Consider the following 20,403-nt stretch of genomic DNA (forward strand, 5'->3'; position numbering starts at 1 on the left):
TATTTCTCCACAGCCTCACCAGCATCTATTCTTTTTTGACATTTTAATAATTTCCACTCTGACTGATATGAGATCATATCTCATTTTAATTTTGATTTGCATTTCTTTAATAATCAGTGATATTGAGTTTTTAAAATATGTTTCTTGGCCACGTGTATGTCTTCTTTTGAGAAATGTTTGCTTATGTCCTTTGCCCACTTTTTGATGGAGTTGTTTGGATTTTTTCTTGTAAATTTAAGTTCCTTGTAAATTCTGTATACTTGACCTTTGTCAGATGTGTAGATTGCAAGAATGTTCTCCCATTCTGTAGGTTTCCTGTTCACTCTGATGATAGTTCCTTCTGTATGTAGAAGCTCTTTAGTTTAATTAGATCCCATTTATCAATTTTTGCTTTAATGCAATTGCTTTTGGCATTTTTGTCATGAAGTCTTTATCCAAGCCTGTGTTTAATGATATTGCCTAGGTTTTCTTCTAGGGTTTTTATGGTTTTAGGTCTTATGTTTAAGTCTTTAATCCATCTTGAGTTAATATTTGTATAAGGTATAAGAAAAGGGTCCAGTTTCAGTTTTCTGCACATGGCTAGCCAGTTTTCCCAGCACCACTTATTAAATAGGGAATCTTTTCCCCATTGCTTGTTTTTGTTGGGTTTGTGAAAGATCAGATGGTTGTAGAAGTATGACATTATTTCTGAGGCCTCTGTTCTGTTCCGTTGGTCTATATATCTGTTTTGGTAACAGTACCATGCTGTTTTGGTTACTGTAGCCTTGTAGTATAGTTTGAAGTCAGGTGGCATGTAGTCTCCAGCTTTGTTCTTTTTGTTTAGGATTTTCTTGGCTACACAGGCTCTTTTTTGTTTCCATATGAAATTTAAAGTAGTTTTTCTAATTCTATGATAAATGTCAATGGTAGTTTTTGGGAGTCACATTGAATTTATAAATTACTTTGGGCAGTATTGCCATTTTTATAATATTGATTCTTCCTCTCCATGAGGATAGAATATTTTTCCATTTGTTTGTGTCCTCTCTTATTTCCTTGAGCAGTGGTTTGAAGTTCTCTTTGAAGAGGTCCTCCACATGCCTTGTTCGTGGAATTTTCTTCTTTTTGTAGCAATTGTGAATGGAAGTTCATTCATGATTTGTCCCAACATGAAGGGATGTTGAATTTTATTGAAGGCCTTTTCTGCATCTATTAAAATAATCATGTGGTTTTTGTCATTATTTCTTTTGATGTGATGAATTATGTTTATTGATTTGCATACATTGAAGGAGACTTGCATCCCATGGATATAGCCAACTTTATCATGGTGGATAAGCTTTTCCATGTGCTGTTGTATTTGGTTGGCTGGTATTTTATCAAAGCTTTCCACATAGATGTTCATCAGGGATATTGGCCTGAAGTTTTCTTTTTTTGTTGTGTCTCTGCAAGGTTTGGTATCAGGATGATGCTGGCCTTATAAAATAAGTTAGGGAAGAATCCCTTCTTTTCACTTGTTTGGGATAGTTTCAGAAGAAATGGTACCAGCTCATCTTTGTATCTCTGGTAGAATTCCACTGTGAATCTGTCTGGTTCCGGGCTTTTTATTTTAGTTAGTAGGCTATTAATTGCTGCCTCAATTTCAGAACTTGTTATTGGTCTATTTAGGGATTTGGCTTTTTTCCAAGAATTTGTATATATCCAAGAATTTGTCCACTTCTTCGAGATGTTCTAGTTTATTTGTGTAGAGGTGTTTATAGTATTCTCTGACGGTAGTTTGTGTTTCTGTGGGGTCAGTGGTAATATATCCTTTCTCATGTTTTATTGTATCCATTTGATTCTTCTCTTCTCTTCTTTATTAGTCTACTTAGCAGTCTACTTTGTTAACTTTTTCAAAAAAAGAACAACTCCTAGATTCATTGATTTTTTTTGAAGGATTTTTTTCTGTATCTCTTTCAATTCTGCTCTGATCATAGTTATTTCTTGTCTTATGCTACATTTTGGATTTGTTTGCTCTTGCTTTTCTAGTTTGTTTAATTGTGATGTTAGGGTGTCAATTTGAGATTTTATAGCTTTCTAATGTGGGCATTTAGTGCTATAAATTTCCCTCTTAAGATTGCTTTAACCGCGTACCAGAGATTCTGGTACATTGTCTCTTTGCTCTCATTGGTTTCAAATAACTTCTTGATGTCTGCCTTAATTTCATATTTACCTAGGAGTCATTCAGCATTAAGTTTCTAAAGGTGGCTTTTTAAATTTGCTGTTGTTTTTGTTGTTGTTATTGCTGCTTTGATACAGTCTTACTCTGTTGCTGCCAGGCTGAAGTACAGTGGTGTGATCTCGGCTCATTGCAATTCCTGCCTCCTGGATTAATTCTCATACCTCAGCCTCACAAATAGCTGCGATTACAGGTGTGTGCTACCATGCCAGCTAAGTTTTGGATTTTTAGTACAGACAGGATTTCAACATATTGGCCAGGATAATCTTGAACTCCTGGCCTCAAGTGATCCATCTGCCTCACCCTTCCAGAGTGCTGGGATTACAAGCATGAGCCACTGCTCACACACCTAAAGATATCTCTTCTTATTTTCTGATGTGCTTCTGTTGCATTTGGCTTGTTATATTTAATTAAATTTCATCATTTTTTAAACATTTCCAAATTTGGCTTTATTTTCTCCTCATTGAGTATCACCACTATTGCACTTACCCTTATTTCTGAATTTCTAAGATGTTCTTATTGTTGCTCTGAAGTAATGATCCATAGAAAAATGTAATCTCATTGGACTGTACGAAGTTAAATGAGATATTATATTTAAAGCACTCTACAAAATTATGGCACACAATTAGTGTTGTGGCCATGATGCAGCCACAGAAGTCAAGTGATGATGGCAGCCACAAGATGTTGCTAGAGATCAGGAACAAATTTTCTTCTAAGGCCTCCAGGGGAAGATCCTACTGACACCTTGCTTTCAGCCTAGTGATACTGATTTCATACTTCTGGCTTCCAGAAGGGTGAGAGAATAAATTTATCATCTTAAACCACCAACTGTATTATAATTTGTTACATTACTCAGAGGAAATTAATGCACTATTACAATTATTACTGTTTCAAGTGACAGGAAGTACAGACATACTTCAGAGATATTTCAGGTTTAATTCCAGATCCCCAAAATAAAGAAAATCATGGTAAAGTGAGTCACAAGAATTTTGGTTTTCCAAAAGTTATGTTTACATTATACTCTAGTCTATTAAGTGCTTTCTCATGAATTTTGTGTTCACTGGAGAAACACTTTTAATTTCGTTCAAGAAGTCTTTTTTTGTATTTACAATTTGGCTAACATTGGTGCAAGAAGCTTTGTTTTCAGCTTATCTCAGCTTTCAACATGACTTCCTCTCTTAGCTTAATCATATCTAGCTTTTGATTTAAAGTGAGAGATGTGCAAATCTTTATTACGCTTGAACACATGGAGGCTATTATAAGATTATTAATTGGCCTAGTTTCAATTGATGTGCTTCAGGGAATAGGGAGACCCAAGGAAAGAGAGAAGGAGAGGGGAATGGCTGATTGGTGGAGCAGTTGGGATGCGCACAACATTTATTCATTGTTTGCCATTTTATATGGGTGCATTTTATGATGCTCCCAAACAACTAGAATAGTAACATCATAGATCACTGGTAACTGATCACAATAACAGATATAGTAATAACTTAAAAAGTCTGAAATCCTGAGATAATTACCAAAATGCTACAAAGAGACATGAAAGGAGCAAATGTTGAAAAGAATACATTGTTAGACTTCCTGAACAGAGAGTCATCACAAATCTTTAATTTCTAAGAATAACACAATATCTGTGAGGCACAATAAGCAAAGAACAATGAAATAAAACATTCTTGTATTCAGTTTACAATGTATTTCTAATAGAGACATTAAAATAGAATAATAGATGTACCATTTATAATTTAATATGCTAATATAAAAAATTTAAAACAGGACATTTTCTTTATTTTTTACAACTAAAAGATATTAAATAGTAATAGCTATTTTTTTATCTGTGACTTATTTATATAGAATTAAAGTAGAATGTGTATATTCAGTTTTTAAGCCATAGTTAGCAGTAGTGACAGAAATAAAAGCATCCTAAATTCATCAATGTAATATTACCTGACTAATTCAGGTATAGTCTCAGAATCCTTCCTAACATAATAGTAAAGAAAACTACTACCATGTGATAAGATTTACCTTATATATAAAACCAACGTGCTACTTAAAGCAAAAATTGTGAAATGAAAAAAATAGAAGAAAGTTGCCATTTTTTGACTAAAGTTTTCATTTCAATTTTATTCTTCCTTTACTGCTTTTACAGTCTGATTTTTTATGTTTCTCTGAGTCATCAAGATTACAACTGTAAGAACTTTTTCCAGAAAAGATGCAGCATTGATGCATTGTTTTGCTGAATATTTGGGATTTTCCTTCCAGTTTCTCATCAATGATGTGTTTCTGAATATGTATTTCTAAAAGAATTATTTTAAACCAAATACTCAGCTCGTCACATAAATATATAAACATGTGAGTCTAAATCTGAATTATAATGAGCTCTACACTGTTTGTGGTTATATAAAGCTGAATATTAAACAATTAAGAACATTTTTCAGGTAAAATCTGATATATTTTTGTCAAATAGCCATTAAGCCAAAACAGCATAGTAGTAACAACTGGAGCTAGATTTTTGCTATTCGGGTTGCTTTTTTGCACTTACAAATTATTTCTCAATTTTTTCAACTTTTATTGTCATATCTGATACGTATAAAACACCTATAATATTGTCTTAACACATAAGTGCTCAATAACTTTTATTGGTTGTGTAATATTATATCAACCATGAATAGTGAAATAGATTTTACTAAGCATAGGGAAAAACCCAATTCTTTTAATGTGCAGACATTTGGTAATAGATCAATTTCTAATATGAAGTACATATAAAAATATTTATTAGCATTTCAGCCTATTTTGAAATAAAATCTTGATGTTAGATTTGTAAAATGTCTACACTATGAGCTTTCCTTTCTACAAGTAGCTTGACACAGTATTTTAGGGAATGTTTTTAGGTAAACCATAGCATTGATTTGGTGATGAATATGCCACACGGAATAATTTCTGAACTTAATACCTACTCATTTTAATTCAGCAGAAAATCAGCAAGGTCAAAGATGGTGCAAAATAAATATACTGTGAAAACAAAATGGTTTCCCTGTATTGGGTCTTAAGTGCCTTTAGGGTTTTACATGTTTTGCTAAATTGAAATTTCACACACTAAGAATAACTCTGATAGCTCTGTAGCTTGCTAATCCCAGGCTTTTATGATAACATCCTTTCTAGAATAGAAAAAAAAAAAATGAGAAGCTAATTGCTTACACTCTGAATAATGCTTTTCTTTGAACTCAATGAAGCACAAAGATAAATAGTGTATTACTAAAGGGAATTTAGCTCTATTTATGACTGCTTGTAGTGTGAAATTGGTTGTTTGTGATCTCTAAAGGCTTGCTTTCTTTTCAAAACATTACATGCTAGCTCTGACTACAGAAAGAGATGGGAATGTAAAACGAATTTAGATTAAGGCAAAGTCCTTTATTTAAACAATTTTGAAGAGGTTCTGTCTCATTTTTTGGGGCTTGTGAATTTTTTGAAAACCTTAACTAATGATTTCTCAAATAATAATATAGTGTGGTGTATTTATATCACGTCTTTTTTTTTTTGGCCATTCTTTCTGTTTCATACATCACACTCATTTCATTTAATACTCATACATTGTCTTATGAATGTACATTTATTGTTTTTTGTTTTGTTTTCTCATATTTATTTTTAACTTTTCAACTAGGAATATGAAAAATTTTTGAAATCAGTATTCAAATTTACCATGTCCTTTCAGCCTAAATATAGCTCTTAATACAATTTATAAAATTAAGTGTGTTTTTACAAGTCTCATAATTCTCAAAAGTACATGGGTTTTACAAATAATATAGCTATGTACGCAACTGAAATATGGAAATATTTATTTCAATATAAAATATTGAAATATAAAACAAGAATTATTGGCCGGGCGCGGTGGCTCAAGCCTGTAATCCCAGCACTTTGGGAGGCCGAGGCGGGTGGATCACGAGGTCAAGAGATCAAGACCATCCTGGTCAACATGGTGAAACCCTGTCTCTACTAAAAATACAAAAAATTAGCTGGACATGGTGGTGTGTGCCTGTAATCCCAGCTACTCAGGAGGCTGAGGCAGGAGAATTGCCTGAACCCAGGCGGTGGTGGTTGCGGTGAGCCGAGATCGTGCCATTGCACTCCAGCCTGGGTAACATGAGTGAAACTCCGTCTCAAAAAAAAAAAAAAAAAAAAAAAAAGAATTATTTTAATGAGAATACTTACACACATTTTGTATGAATTTTAATATATTATTTATATACCATTGAGACAAGAAGTCAAAAGTTTACACATTTTTGAAAATTACAATATCGATATTACATCACCAAAGATTAAATGTGATTTCTACTATGTTATGTTGCACTTTAACTATTTTGTAGTTATTTTTGTTTATCTCAAACTAATTATTAAAATAAACATAGTTCCACAAGGATAAGAATTTGTCATGCTCCCTTGCTGCTCAACTGTTATTATAAGAAAAATTTAAACATAAAACAGTTAAAGGACTTATACCAAGGTCAATGACATGTAGATACATACATACATATAATGAATAGCAGTTTTATATTTGTAGATAGGAAGGTTGTAGCATTTGAAAGTAAATTTCAGGTATCATACAACTTTGGCCATAAATATTGTATCCTGTTGTTATTTATAATGTATTCACGTTTAATCCATTCTTCCCAAAAAAGAACTTATAAATTTACCTTGAGGGCCAAGATTTAACAATGTCTACATATTGTGCTTGTTTTTACATCATGCATTTATTTGAAAGCTTTCTAAACCTAAATATTTTACTCAACATTTTTCTCTACTATGATGATAATGTATTTTCCAAGGTATGTAAATTGTCTTACGGAATGCCTCACATTCTCAAGTGTTTGATTTCTTCACTCTGGTGTTGCCTAATTTTTTCCGCTATTATTGTCATTTGAAGTAAATTGGAAGGTACTCTTATAGGCATGTCTAGATGCAGTTTAAGTATTTTTGACAATAATATTTTATAAATGATGCCATATATATTACGTTACATTACTTAAGGCACTTACAATTTAAGGTTTCTCTGATAAATATGCTCATGGACAGGAAGAATCAACATTGTTAAAATGGCCATACCATCCAAAGCAATTTACAGATTCAATGCTATTTCTGTTAAACTAACAATGACATCCTTCACAGAATAAGAAAAAACTATTGTAAAATCCATACAGAATCAAAAAAGAGCTTGAATAGCCAAAACTATCCTAAGCAAAAAGAATAAAGCTGGAAGCATTACATTACCTAGCTTCAAACTATACTACAAGGCTACAGTAACCAAAACAGAATGGTACTGGTAAACAGACATATAGACCAATGGAACAGAATAAAGAGCTCAGAAATAATGCCACACACCTACAACCATCCGTTCTTTGATGAAGTAGAAAAAAACAAGTAATAGAGAAAGGACTCCCTATTGAATAAATGGCCCAGAGATAACTGGCTAGCCATATGCAGAAGATTAAAGCTGGACCCCTTCCTTATACCTATACAAAAATAAACTCAAAATGGATTAAATACTTAAATATAGAACATTAAACCTACAAAATGTCTTGGCAGATAATGTAGGGAATGCCATTTTGGTCACCTTACCTGGCAAAGATTCATGAGACAAAAATCAATTGCAACAAAAACAAAAATTAACAAATGAGACCTAATTGAACTAATGAGCTTTTTCATAGCAAAAGAAACTATCGGGAGAGTAAACAGAGAAGCTACTGAATAGAGAAAATATTTGCAAATTACACCTATGACAAAAGTATAATATCCAGAATCAATAAGGAACTTTAATCAACAAGCAAAAAGCAAACAAGGCCATTAAAAAGTGGGAAAAGACATGAACAAACACTTTTCAAAAGAAGACATAGATGCAACCAACTAGCATATGAAAAAAATGCTCAACCTCACTAATCATTAGAGAACTGTAAATTGAAACCACAGTAAGATACCATTTAACACCAGTCACAACGGCTATTACTAAAAAGTCAAAAAATAGCAGATGCTGGAGGGGTTGCAGAGAACAAGGAATACTTATACACTGTTGGTGAAAATATAAATTTGTTCAGCCATTGTGGAAAGCCATGTGGCAATTTCTCAAAGAACTCTAAGCAGAGTTACCATATTACCCAACAATCATATTATGGGGAATGTATTCAAAATAATATAAATCATTCTACCATAAAGACACATGAACATGTATGCTCATAACAGCACTATGTACAGTATCAAAGACATGGAATCAAACTAAATGTCCATCAATGGTAGACTAGATAAAGAAAATGTGGTACATATACGTCATGGAATACTACACAGTCATAAAAAAGAACAAGACTGTGTTCTTTACAGAAACATAGATAGAGCTGGAGGCCATTTCCCTTAGGAAACTAACACAGAAACAGAAAACCAAATGCTACATGTTTTCACTTATAAGTGGAAGCTAAACGTTGAACACATATGGATATGAAGAAGGGAATAACAAACACTGGGGCCTACTTGAGAGTGGAGGGAGGCAGGAGCATGAGAATCAAAAAAAGATGTACTGGGTATCATGCTTATTACATGGGTGGTGAAATAATCTGTACACCAAACTCCATGACATGCAATTTACCTACATAACAAACCTGCATATATATTACCAAATTTAAATAAAAGTTAAAAAAAACAGTTTAAGTTTGATCACATATTTAATGTTGCACGTATCAGATTTCTCAATCATAAAAGTATTTTATCTTTTGTGATTTTCAAGAAAAACAGTTGGGAATTAAGAATGACTTCTGTTTTCAAACAACATTTTACATAATAGTTTTAACATCAACTGATGTATGTTGTTGGAATTGAATAATTTATTAAAGTATTGCAGAAAAGGAATTTTTATTTTATTATGTCTCATTTATGTATTAGCTGGAATAATTCTTCTGTTAAAAAGACATTTTCTTTGTCAACTGAAAATATGATAAAATTTCTCTTAAAAAAGCAAAAAAGGCAAGGTAAATCAATGCTTATTTCTTTGTCAATTTTGTAAAAAGGAGTTAAGATAATAATTACCTGCCATAGTCTTGTCATAGATTTAAGAAATGTTCACTCTCTTTTTCTCTCCCTCTTTCTCTTTCTTCATATCTTTCACTCTTTCTAGGTGGATATGATTGTAGATACTATATATATATTTTTTGTGGATACCATGTCCTAAACGTGGGCAGTGGAAGCCTATTTAAGCTAACTGCTATAACCTTCAAACACACAACCATTAGACTGGGTTCTTCTTTTAAAGGGTAGGAATGCAGTTTTGTTACATGAATACATTGTGTAGGTGTAAAGTCTGACAGAACTTCTAGTGTAACCATCACCGAAACAATGTATATTGCATTCATTAATTTCTCATCCCTCACCCTCCTACCAGCTTTCTGCCCTTTCAAGTCTTCAGTGTCTGTTACTCTACACTCTGTCCATGTGTACACATTTTCAACTCCCACTTATAGATGAGAATATGTAGTAATGGACTTTCTGTTTGTGAGTTACTTCATTTAAAATAATGGCCTTCGCCGGGCGCCGTGGCTCACGCCTATAATCCCAGCACTTTGGGAAGCCAAGGCAGGCGGATCACGAGGTCAAGAGATCGAGACCATCCTGGTCATGGTGAAACCCTGCCTCTACTAAAAATACAAAAATTAGCCGGGCATGTGCCTTTGGTCCCAGCTACTCGGGAGGCTGAGGCGGAAGAATTTCTTGAACCCAGGAGGCAGAGGTTGCAGTGAGCCAAAATTGTGCCACTGCACTCCAGCCTGGTGACAGAGCAAGACTCTGAAAAAAGGCTTCCAGTTCCATCTATTGCTGCAAATAAAAAAAAATAAAAAAGATTTAATTCCTGTTTATGTCTAAATAGTTTTCTATTATATATATAACATTTCTTTATCCAAGAATCCATAATGGACAGTTAGATTGATTCTATATGTTTACTATTGTGAATACTGCTGTGGTAATCATACAAGTGTGGGTATCATTTTGATATAATGATGTCTTTCCTTTGGGTTGATACCCAGTAGTGGGATTAATGGATTGACTGGTAGTTCCTTTCATTTTATTTATTTATTTATTTATTTATTTATTTGAGACAGAGTCTTGCTTTGTTGCCTGTGCCACTGTGCAGTGGTGCAATCTTGGCTGACTGCAACATCTGCTCTTAGACTCAAGTGATTCTCCTGTCTCGGCCTCCCGAGTATCTGGGACTACCAGTGCTCACTACCAAGCCTGGATAATGTTTTTGTATTTTTATTAGAGATGGGGTTTCACCATGTTGGTAAGGCTGGTCTCAAACTCCTGACCTCAGGTGTGTTGGGATTAGAGGCTTGAGCTATCACACCAGATCTAACTGGTAGTTTTATCTGTAGTTCTTTGAGAAACCTCCATACTGTTTTCCATAGGATCTGTACCAATTTACATTCCCACCAGTGGTGCATAAGCATTCCTTTTTCTCCACATTCTTGCCAATATCTATTATTTTTTGACTTTTTAATAAAAGCTATTCTGACTGGTGTGACATGATAAGTCATTGTGGTTTTAACTTACATTTCTCTGGTAATTGGAGATGTCAAGCATTTTTTTCCTATGCTTGTTGACCATTTGTGTGTCGTCTTTTGAGAAATGTCGATTCATGTCCTTTGCCCACTTTTTAGAGGGGGTTATTTAACTTTTGCTGTTTTTGAGTTGTTTATGCTCCTTGTAAATTCTGGATATCAGTTTCCAGAAATATTTGCATAGTTTGCAAATATTTTCCTCCCATTCTACAACCTCCACCTTCCAGGCTCAAGTGATCCTCTTACCTCACCCTCCAGAGTAGCAGGGACTACAGGCACAAGCTGCCACACTGGGCTAATTTTTTACTACTGAAAATCAGTGATAAAGAGAGCATCTTGAAAACACTGAAAGTGGACAGACACATTACATACAGTAAACATTGATATGAATAATGGATTATCTCTTACAGAAATTATAGTAACATGAAGACAATAAAACATCATCTTTAAAGAACTACAAAGAAAAGGTTAAACCCACACTTTTATATTCAACAAAACATCCTTCAAAATAAAAATGAAATAGACATTTTCAGAGAAAGAAAAGTTGAGACTATATTGCCTATGAACCTGCCAAGTGCTATAATAGGGAATCTTTGCCCTTCCCCCAATTGCAACGTGTTTCTTATGTTGTATTCTAAAAGTTTCTTGATTTTAGGCTTATAATTCATCTGACATTAATTTTTTGTAAGTGGCATAAGAAAGGACTGTGGATAATTTTTTTTTCATTATATATATGAAATTATTCCAGCACTATAATTTAAAAGGATTTTCATTTTTCTTTGGTGACTTACTAAACTTTTAATTGACTATATAAATCTGGGTTTATACAATTTATTTCTGTTGTGGTCATAGAACATACTCTGCAAACATTCTTTTCATTTTCTTTTACTAGTCCGTTTTTTAAATTCAACTTTCTTTTTAAGCTCAGGACTACACAGGCAGGTTTGTTATACAGGTAAACTTGTGTCATGGGGATAGGTTGTACAGATTATTTCATCACACAGGCATTAATACGAGTGCCCATTAGTTATTTTTCATGATCCTCTCCCTCCTCCTCACCTCCACCTTCTGATATGCCTCAGTGTGTGTTGTTCCCCTCTATGTGTCCAGGTATTCTCACCATTTAGCTCCCAATTGTAAGTGAGAGCATGTGGTATTTGGTTTTCTGTTCCTGTATTAGTTTCCTAAGCACAGTGCTCTCCAGGTGCATCCATATTCCTGCAAAGAACATTAAATGGTTCTTGTTTATGGCTGCATAGTATTTTATGGTGTATATGTATCACATTTTCTTTATCAAGTCTATCATTGATGGGCATTTCGGTTGATTTCATGTTTTTACTATCATGAATAGTGCTGCAATGAACATATGTATGCACATGTCTTTATAATAGAACAATTTATATTTCCTTAGGTATATAATCAGTAAAGGGATTGCTGGGTTGAATGATATTTCTGTTTTTAGGTCTTTGAGGTATCACCACAATGGTTAAAATAATTTACATCCCTACAAACAGTGTATAAGCATTCCTTTTGCTCCATAACCTTGCCATCATCTTTATTTTTTGACTTTTTAATAATAACCATTCTGACAGGTATTATATGATATCTCATTGTGGCTTTGACTTTTATGACTCTAATAATCACTGGCTATTCATAACCTTGGCCCACTTTTTTTTTTTAAATTTGTGTAAGTTCCTTATAGGTGCTAGATACTAGACCTTTGTCAGATGCATAGTTTACAAACATTTTCTGCAGGTTGACTGTTCACACTGTTGCTGGATTTCTTTGCTGTGAAAAAGCTCAAGCTCTTTAGTTTAGTTAAATCCCTTTTGTCAATGTTTGCTTTTGTTGCAATTGATTTTGTTGTCTTCATTATAAAATATTTTTGCCCATGCCTAGGTCCAGAATCGTATTGTCTAGGTTGTCTTCCAGGGTTTTTATGGTTTTATCTTCTACATTTAAGTCTTTAATCCATCTTGAGTTATGTTAGCATATGGTGTAAGAAAGAAGACCAATTTCAATCTTTTGCATATGGCTACCCAGTAATCCCAACACCATTTATTGAACAGAAGATCCTTTCTCCATTGCTTATTTTTGTCAGGTGTTTCAAAGATCAGATAGTTGTAGGTGTGTAGCTTTATTTCTAGTTGTTCTATTCTGTTCCATTGATCTAGGTGTCTGTTTTTGTACCAGCATCACTCAGTTTTGACTACTGTAGCCCTGTAGTATAGTGTAAAGTTGCGTAGCATAATGCCTCCAGCTTCATTCTTTTGCTTATAGATTGCCTTGGCTATACTAACTCTTTTTTGATTCCATATCAATTTTTAAATAGTTTTATTTCTAGTTCTGTGAAGAATATCAATAGTAGTTTAACAAAATAGAATTGAATCTGTAAATTGCTTTCAGCAGTATAGCCATTTTAACGATATTGATTCTTTCCATCCAGTGGGCATGGGATGTTTTTCCATTTGTTCGTATTATTTCTGATTTCTCTTGAGAAATGTTTTGTAGTTCTCCTTGTAAAGAACTTTTCCCTCTCTGGTTAGTTTTATTCCTAAGTATTTTATTCCTTTTGTGGCAATTGTGAATGGGATTGCATTTCTGACTTGGCTCTCAGCCTGACTGTTGGTGTATAGAAATGCTAGTGATTTTTTGCACATTGATTTTGTATCCCAAGACTTTTGTATGATATGTCTACCAGCTTAATTGCTTTTGGGTTGAAACCATGGAGTTTTCTAGATATAAGATCGTGTCTTCTGTCAACACGGATAGTTTGACTTCCTCTCTTTTTATTTGGATGCATTTTATTTCTTTCTCTTGCCTAACTGCTCTGGCCAGGACTGTCAATGCTATGATGCATAGAAATGGTGAGAAAGGATGTTATTGAGCTGTTTTTTAAAGGGGAATATTTTGAGGTTTTGGTTATTCTACATGATATTGGCTGTGGGTTTGCCATCAATGACTCTTATTATTTTGAGATACGTTCCTTCAATAACTACTTTATTAAGTGTTTTTCAGATGAAATGGTGTTGAATTTTATTGAAAACCTCTTCTGAGTCTATCTAGATAATCATTTGGATGTGGTTTGGTCTTTAGTTCTGTTTGTGTGATGAATCACACTTACTGATTTGTGTGTGTAGAACCAACCTTGAAACCTAGGGATGAGGCTTACTTGATTGTAGTTGTTTAGGTTTCCGATGTGCTGCAATAACATACATAGGCTCAAAATAAAGAAATGGAGAAAAGCCTACCGATCAAATGGAAAACAGAAAAAAGAAAGGGTTGTAATCCTACTTTCTGAATTTGGACAGACTTTAAACCAACAAAGATCAAAAGAGACAAAGAAGAGTATTATGTAATGGTAAAAGGTTAAATTCAACAAGATCTAACTATCCTAAATACATATGCACCCAATAGGAGCATCCAGATCAATAAATCAATTTCTTAGGCACCATCAATGTGATTGAGGCTCTCACACAATAATAGTGGTAAACTTTAACAACTCAGTAACAATATTAGACAGATCATAGAGACAGAAAATTAAGAAAGATATTCAGGAACTGACCTCATTCAACACTGAATTAAATAGAGCTGATAGACATCTACAAAACTCTTCATCCTAAAACAGCAGAATACACATTCTTCTCATTGCCACATGGTGCTCTAAAATTGATCATGTAATAGGAAGTAAAACACTCCTCAGGAAATGCAAATGAATAAAAATCATAACAAACCATCTCTAGACCACAGCACAATCTAATTAGAAATCAAGACTAAGAAACTCACTCAAAACCATACAATTTCATGGAAATTGAATAAACTGTTCCTAAACTTCCAATCTTTTGAAATTCATAGAAACTTGTTTTAGCTTCAAGTATATTGACAATATGCTTGTCTCTCTTGGCAAAAATACTTTGGCAAATACTTTTGTCTCTCTTGGCAACAATATTTATAGAGAAACTTTTGTTTCATAGCAAAATTGAGAGAAAGAAACACAGATTTCCCATTTACCCACTTCCCTCATGCATGTTTACCTCTCTCATTACCAACTTCTGCGCCAGAGTAATACATTTTTTGCAATTTTGATTCACCTACATCGACAGACACATCAATATCACCATTGGTTACACTAGCATTTACTTTTGGTGTTATGCATTCTGTTGATTAGGGCAAATGTGTATCAACGGGTTTTTATCATTATAGTATTATGTGGATTACTTCCACTCCTATAAATGTGCTCAGTCTGTTTATCCTTTCCTTTTCCTAGCCGCTGGCAATAAGTTGTGTTTTTATTGACTCCATAGTTTTGCCTTTGCCAAAAGTAATATGGTTTCAATCACATTGTAAGTATCTTTTTCAGACTGGCTTCTTTCACATAGTAATATGAATTTAAGATTCCTCCTTTTCTATTCACTTCTTGATGGTTCATTTATTTTTAACATTAAATAATGTTTACTTGTCTGACTGAACCACAGTTTATCCATTTACCTACTGAGGGATATCTTGGTTTTTTCCAAGTTTTGAAAGAACTTTTCTTTCTAAAACATTTTTTAATCTAATTTTTTTCATTAATGTCAATTAGGCAAGGTCTTGACTGAGTTGTATTGATATTGGTCATTTTGTTTATTTTGGGGTATTGATATTGTCATTTTACTTTCTCTATCTTACTGAATTACTTGTCTAATTGTTTTTTCTCCATGTAAATGGAATTTTTGTTACTCAGTGCATATATAACAGCCTTATTATGTATGTCTCATGATTTTAACATTTTTAAATTATATAATGTCCTTTATAATCTCTGTTGATAGTCAATGTCTTGAAATCTAATTTATCAATATTGACATAGCCACTTCATTTTTCTTTTACCTACTTTTTTTTTTTTTAATTTTATGGGTACTCAGTAGGTATATATGTTTACAGGGTCCATGTGATATTTTGATGCAGCATACAAATGTGAAATTGTCTCATCAGGGTAACTGGGGTATCTATCAACTCATCATTTATCATTTCTTTTGTGTTAGCAACATTCCAATTCTCACTTTTTAGTTATTTAAAAATGTATAAAGGACTATATTATACATGGTTGACTTTAGCCACCGTGTTTTGCCATTGAAACACTAAATCATATATGTTCTTTCTAATTATATTCTTACAGGTCTTAACCATCCCCATTTTTTTCCTCTCCTCTGCACTACCCTTCGCAGCCTCTGCTAATTACCACTCTAAGTCAGATACACTGCGATTTTACAGACATGCAACTCATCATTTTTATGACTGCAGCTCAATGAGTCCTGAGAAATGTATGCAATTTTTTAATCACCACTACAATTAATATACATTTTATTCACTCCCTAAAGATTTTATCATTTCTCTTTGCAGTCAATTACTTTCCCTCACCTCCAGTCAATGACAATAATCTGAATTGGACTTCTGTAGCATAGAGTCTTTCAGAACATTGCATATGTGTGGATTCATACCAGATGTTTCCTTAGGTTTACAAGCCTTTATTTTGGACATATGATTTCCTCTCTTTTGGGTAAATAAGAGTAAAATAGTTGCATCATGTGGTGTGTGTATGGTTTTAAGAAAGTAGCAACCATTTTCCAGAGGGCTTATAATATTTTATAATCTCTGCAGCTGTGCATGAGATTTCTAGTACCTATATTTATGTTTCCCTAATGACTGATCATGTCGAGCAACTTTTTATGTGTTTATTTACCACCCACGTATCGTGTCTTTAAAATAGCTGTTAAAATATTTTGCCCAATTTTTTTAGGTTGTTTGTTGTTATATTATTGAGTTTTTAGTGTTCTTTATATATATATACACAAAATAAGGAAGAGTATATATTTGATACATGACTTGTGTGTGTGTGTATATATATATATATAGATATAGATATATAGAGGGTTGTATATATATATATATGTATATATATATATATACACACATATATACAACCCTCTATATATCTATAAAATCAAGTCATGTATCAAACATATATTTGTCCTTATTTTCTACCAGTAAGAGGCTTCTCATTTTCTGAAGTCTTCTTCAAATGACAGAAAATTTTTATTATTTTTCTCATACAGTTTTAAATTTTGAATCCTCCCTAAGAAATAATTGCCTAATATAAAATGACAAAAAAATTTTTTTACCCAGGTTCTCTTCTAGAAGTTTTATAGTTTTGGCTATAAATTATCTGTAATACATACTGAGCTAATTTACATATAATTTAAGGAAATAGTGGAGATTCATTAGAAATTTTTTTTTTTTTTAGACGGAGTTTCGCTCTTGTTACCCAGGCTGGAGAGCAATGGCGTGATCTCGGCTCACCGCAACCTCCGCCTCCTGGGTTCAAGCAATTCTCCTGCCTCAACCTCCTGAGTAGCTGGGACTACAGGCACGCGCCACCATGCCCAGCTAATGTTTTGTATTTTTAGTGGAGACGTGGTTTCACCATGTTGACCAGGATGCTCTCGATCTCTTGACCTCCTGATCCACCCGCCTCGGCCTCCCAAAGTGCTGGGATTACAGGCTTGAGCCACCGCACCTGGCTAGAAAAATATTTTAACATCTGTTTTTGCCACTGTTATCTCTAACATCTAGTTCATATCTAGCCTCTGTTAACATTTTTCTTTGTTAACAATGGGTCAATTATTTTTTTACTGTTCCTTGATTATATTCTAGATATTTTGCTGAAAATATTTAGAGACTGAAGTAAAAATTATTTTCTTAAGGAAAAGTCATGTCCCATTACTTTTCATCTAGCCAGTAAAGACAGTCAATCAAATGCTTACTCAAGTGAATCTAGGCTTTGTTATTTCCTCAGTTTGATTCAGTTCTCCATTAACTTTTGATATGTTGAAGGCAACATCAGGGCTTATTTGTCATAAGGGCATTAGATCTAAACACAGTGAAGGCTCTGGCATTTACTATATAATCTGCATCCAAGACATCAACTTTCCTACCTGTAGGAGAGCCCTCTGCTTTGCAATGTGGATACCAGGTTTTGTGGTTACTCCCAAGTTTTTGTTCTCTTCTGCCACCAATAGCCATTATATTCCTCAGAAGTTCGCAGTGTTACTAGTTCACTGCCAACCCCCCACCCAACCTGCCTTACACAGCGAGGGCCTGACTTTCTTGCAGGTGTGCCTAGCTATTTTTCCCTGGCTGTTTCTTGTGTCAGGCCATTGCCTTTAACTTGCAGAGAATGTACTTGGACTCCGAGGAGGATCCTCCTCAGCTTCCATGCCCTGATTCTAGTCATAGGCCTACTATCCCTGTGCATTATCTCTGTTCAGCTGGAACATAGCAGTCACAATATTAAAAGTAAGAAACAAGTTAGCAGCGTGTCCAAAGATAATTAAGGACAAATACTTTGGTTCAGGTCATTGCTTTCACAAGAATGTTTTTAGCTTTTCGTGAGACCTAAAATCAACAGATGAAATCGACCTAGCTTTCTAAGTCATATTGATACTTTTTTCCCCTACACTGTTAACTAGCAGAACCCCTAAGCTACATGTTGCAACTCTATTCTCATTACTTCTATCCCAAAGAAGGGCAATAACTATTTATTAAATCTCTATTATTTTGCTTTCTTTTAAAGATGTCCTTCTTACAATAAAACTAAAGAAACAAAAGAGGACAATGGTTGCTTCTTCTGAGAAGACTGGTTCCTTCCTTCTGTTCTTTCTTCTTTGTTTCCTTTCTTTTCAAGACACTTGAAATAATTGTATATGTTTTAATTTGCTAGAATAACTAACACCTTAGCAAAAGACCACAGACTGCATAGCTTAATCAACAGGAGTTTATTTTCTCATAGTTTGTGGGCTAAAAGGGCAATATCATGGTTGATTTCCTCTGATGACTCTCTTTGGCATGCAGACAGCAAGCCCCTTGTTGTCACAACACATGGTCACCCCTCTGTGCATGCAGGCTTCTCATGTTTCTCTCTATGTTCCAATCTCCTGTTCTTATAAAGACACTAGTGCAATTACATGACAGTTTACCCTAATGGACACATTTTAATGTAGTTTCCTCTTTAAAGGACTTATGTCAAAATATACAGATACTGCTCAACCTACAATAGGGTTACGTCCTGCTAAACCCACTGTAACTTGAAAGCATTTTAAGTAAAAAATGTATTTAATACCCCGATGTAGTGAACATCATAGCTTAGTCTAAACTACCTTAAATGTACTCAGAACACTTACATTAGATTACACTTGTTAGGCAAAATTATATGTAAATAAGCCTATTTTGTACTAAAATGTTAAATGCCTTATGTAATTTATTGAATATTATACTGAAAGTATAAAGCAGAATGATTACATAGGTAATTGAAGTACAGTTTTTACCAAATGCATATTTATTTTGTACTCTTGCAAAGCTGAAAAATTGTAAATCAAACCATTATAAGTAATGGACTGTTGTGTAGTCAACATTCTGAATTACTGGGGGTTAGAACTTCAACATATGAGCTTTGGGAGGACACAATTCCATCCATAACAACATTCTAACATGAGTTAAAATGTCCTCTCTCATAATATGAAACTAATAATGATTAACAAAGTAACTAAATCTAGAGTTAAATCTGTATATACATTGTTTTCAATTTTAATCTTGACAAAAGCTAGATTAAGTTTAAAGATATGAATTTAGGATTAAATGAACTTTTATCAAATATTTGATTATTATAATGCATACTTTTTCCAATGTGACCTCCTGAAACTAAAAATAAAGGATTTTATTCATAAGGTGAGAAGAAAATGTAGATTATTATAAATCAGAAGTAGTCTTTACCGCTTTATATCTTACAATGTCAAGATGAGTGAGCCAAATTCTATGAGATGCCATATATCCCTATACAAAAGTTTTCTAGATAAATAAGTTTAGGACAAACTTACTCAATTAAAATACTTAAGCTCTGCTGTAGACGTTATAATATCTGAATGTTAACTTTGAATCTCAAACATGGAAGTTTTATTATGACTATATTTTACTACAGTACAAAAAGCATTTAAGAAGCAAGAAGAGTTTAGAGTTTGTTCTAGCTTAGGCTATATGCAAAAATTAAAAAGACTCATCTAAATAAAATAATTAAATGAGCAGTAAACATAAGCAAAAACAGAAGGGTAATGCTAACAAGGGAAGCAATCTTTTTTTATGTATTTATATTGTACTTTTGATTCTGGAGTACATGTGCACATCATGCATGATTGTTGCATAGGTACATTCATGGCAAGGTGGTTTGCTGCCTCCATCCCCCCATTACCTATACCTGACATTTCTCCCCACGTTATCCCTCCTCACCCTCCCACTATCTCTCCCCTAGTGCCCACCAATGGACCCTGTGTGTTATGCTCCCCACTCTGTGTCCACATGTTCTCATTGTTCAACACCTGCCTATGAGTAAGAACATGCAGTGTTTGATTTTCTTGTTCTTGTGTCAGTTCGCTAAGAATGATGGTTTCCAGGTTCATCCATGTCTCTACAAAGAACACAAATTCATCATTTTTTTACAGCTGCATAAAAAATGGTGTATATGTGCCACATTTTCCTTGTCCAGTCTATCATTGATGGGCATTTGGGTTGGTTCCAGGTCTTTCCTATCATAAACAG

At 33.7% G+C, this 20,403-nt stretch overlaps 1 long non-coding RNA gene across 1 annotated transcript; it reads left to right on the top strand.

Moving 5' to 3' along the window:
• The first annotated feature begins 480 nt into the window (after positions 1-480).
• LOC116550721 lies at positions 481-12,858 on the top strand. Its single transcript, XR_004268547.1, has 3 exons — positions 481-533; positions 10,910-10,911; positions 12,770-12,858. It is a non-coding gene; the product is annotated as an uncharacterized LOC116550721 (long non-coding RNA).
• Positions 12,859-20,403: the final 7,545 nt, after the last annotated feature.

This window comes from Sapajus apella, unplaced genomic scaffold (assembly GCF_009761245.1).
Source record: "Sapajus apella isolate SASKATOON/1434 unplaced genomic scaffold, GSC_monkey_1.0 scaffold8, whole genome shotgun sequence".
In the NCBI taxonomy this organism is placed as follows: Eukaryota; Metazoa; Chordata; class Mammalia; order Primates; family Cebidae; genus Sapajus; species Sapajus apella.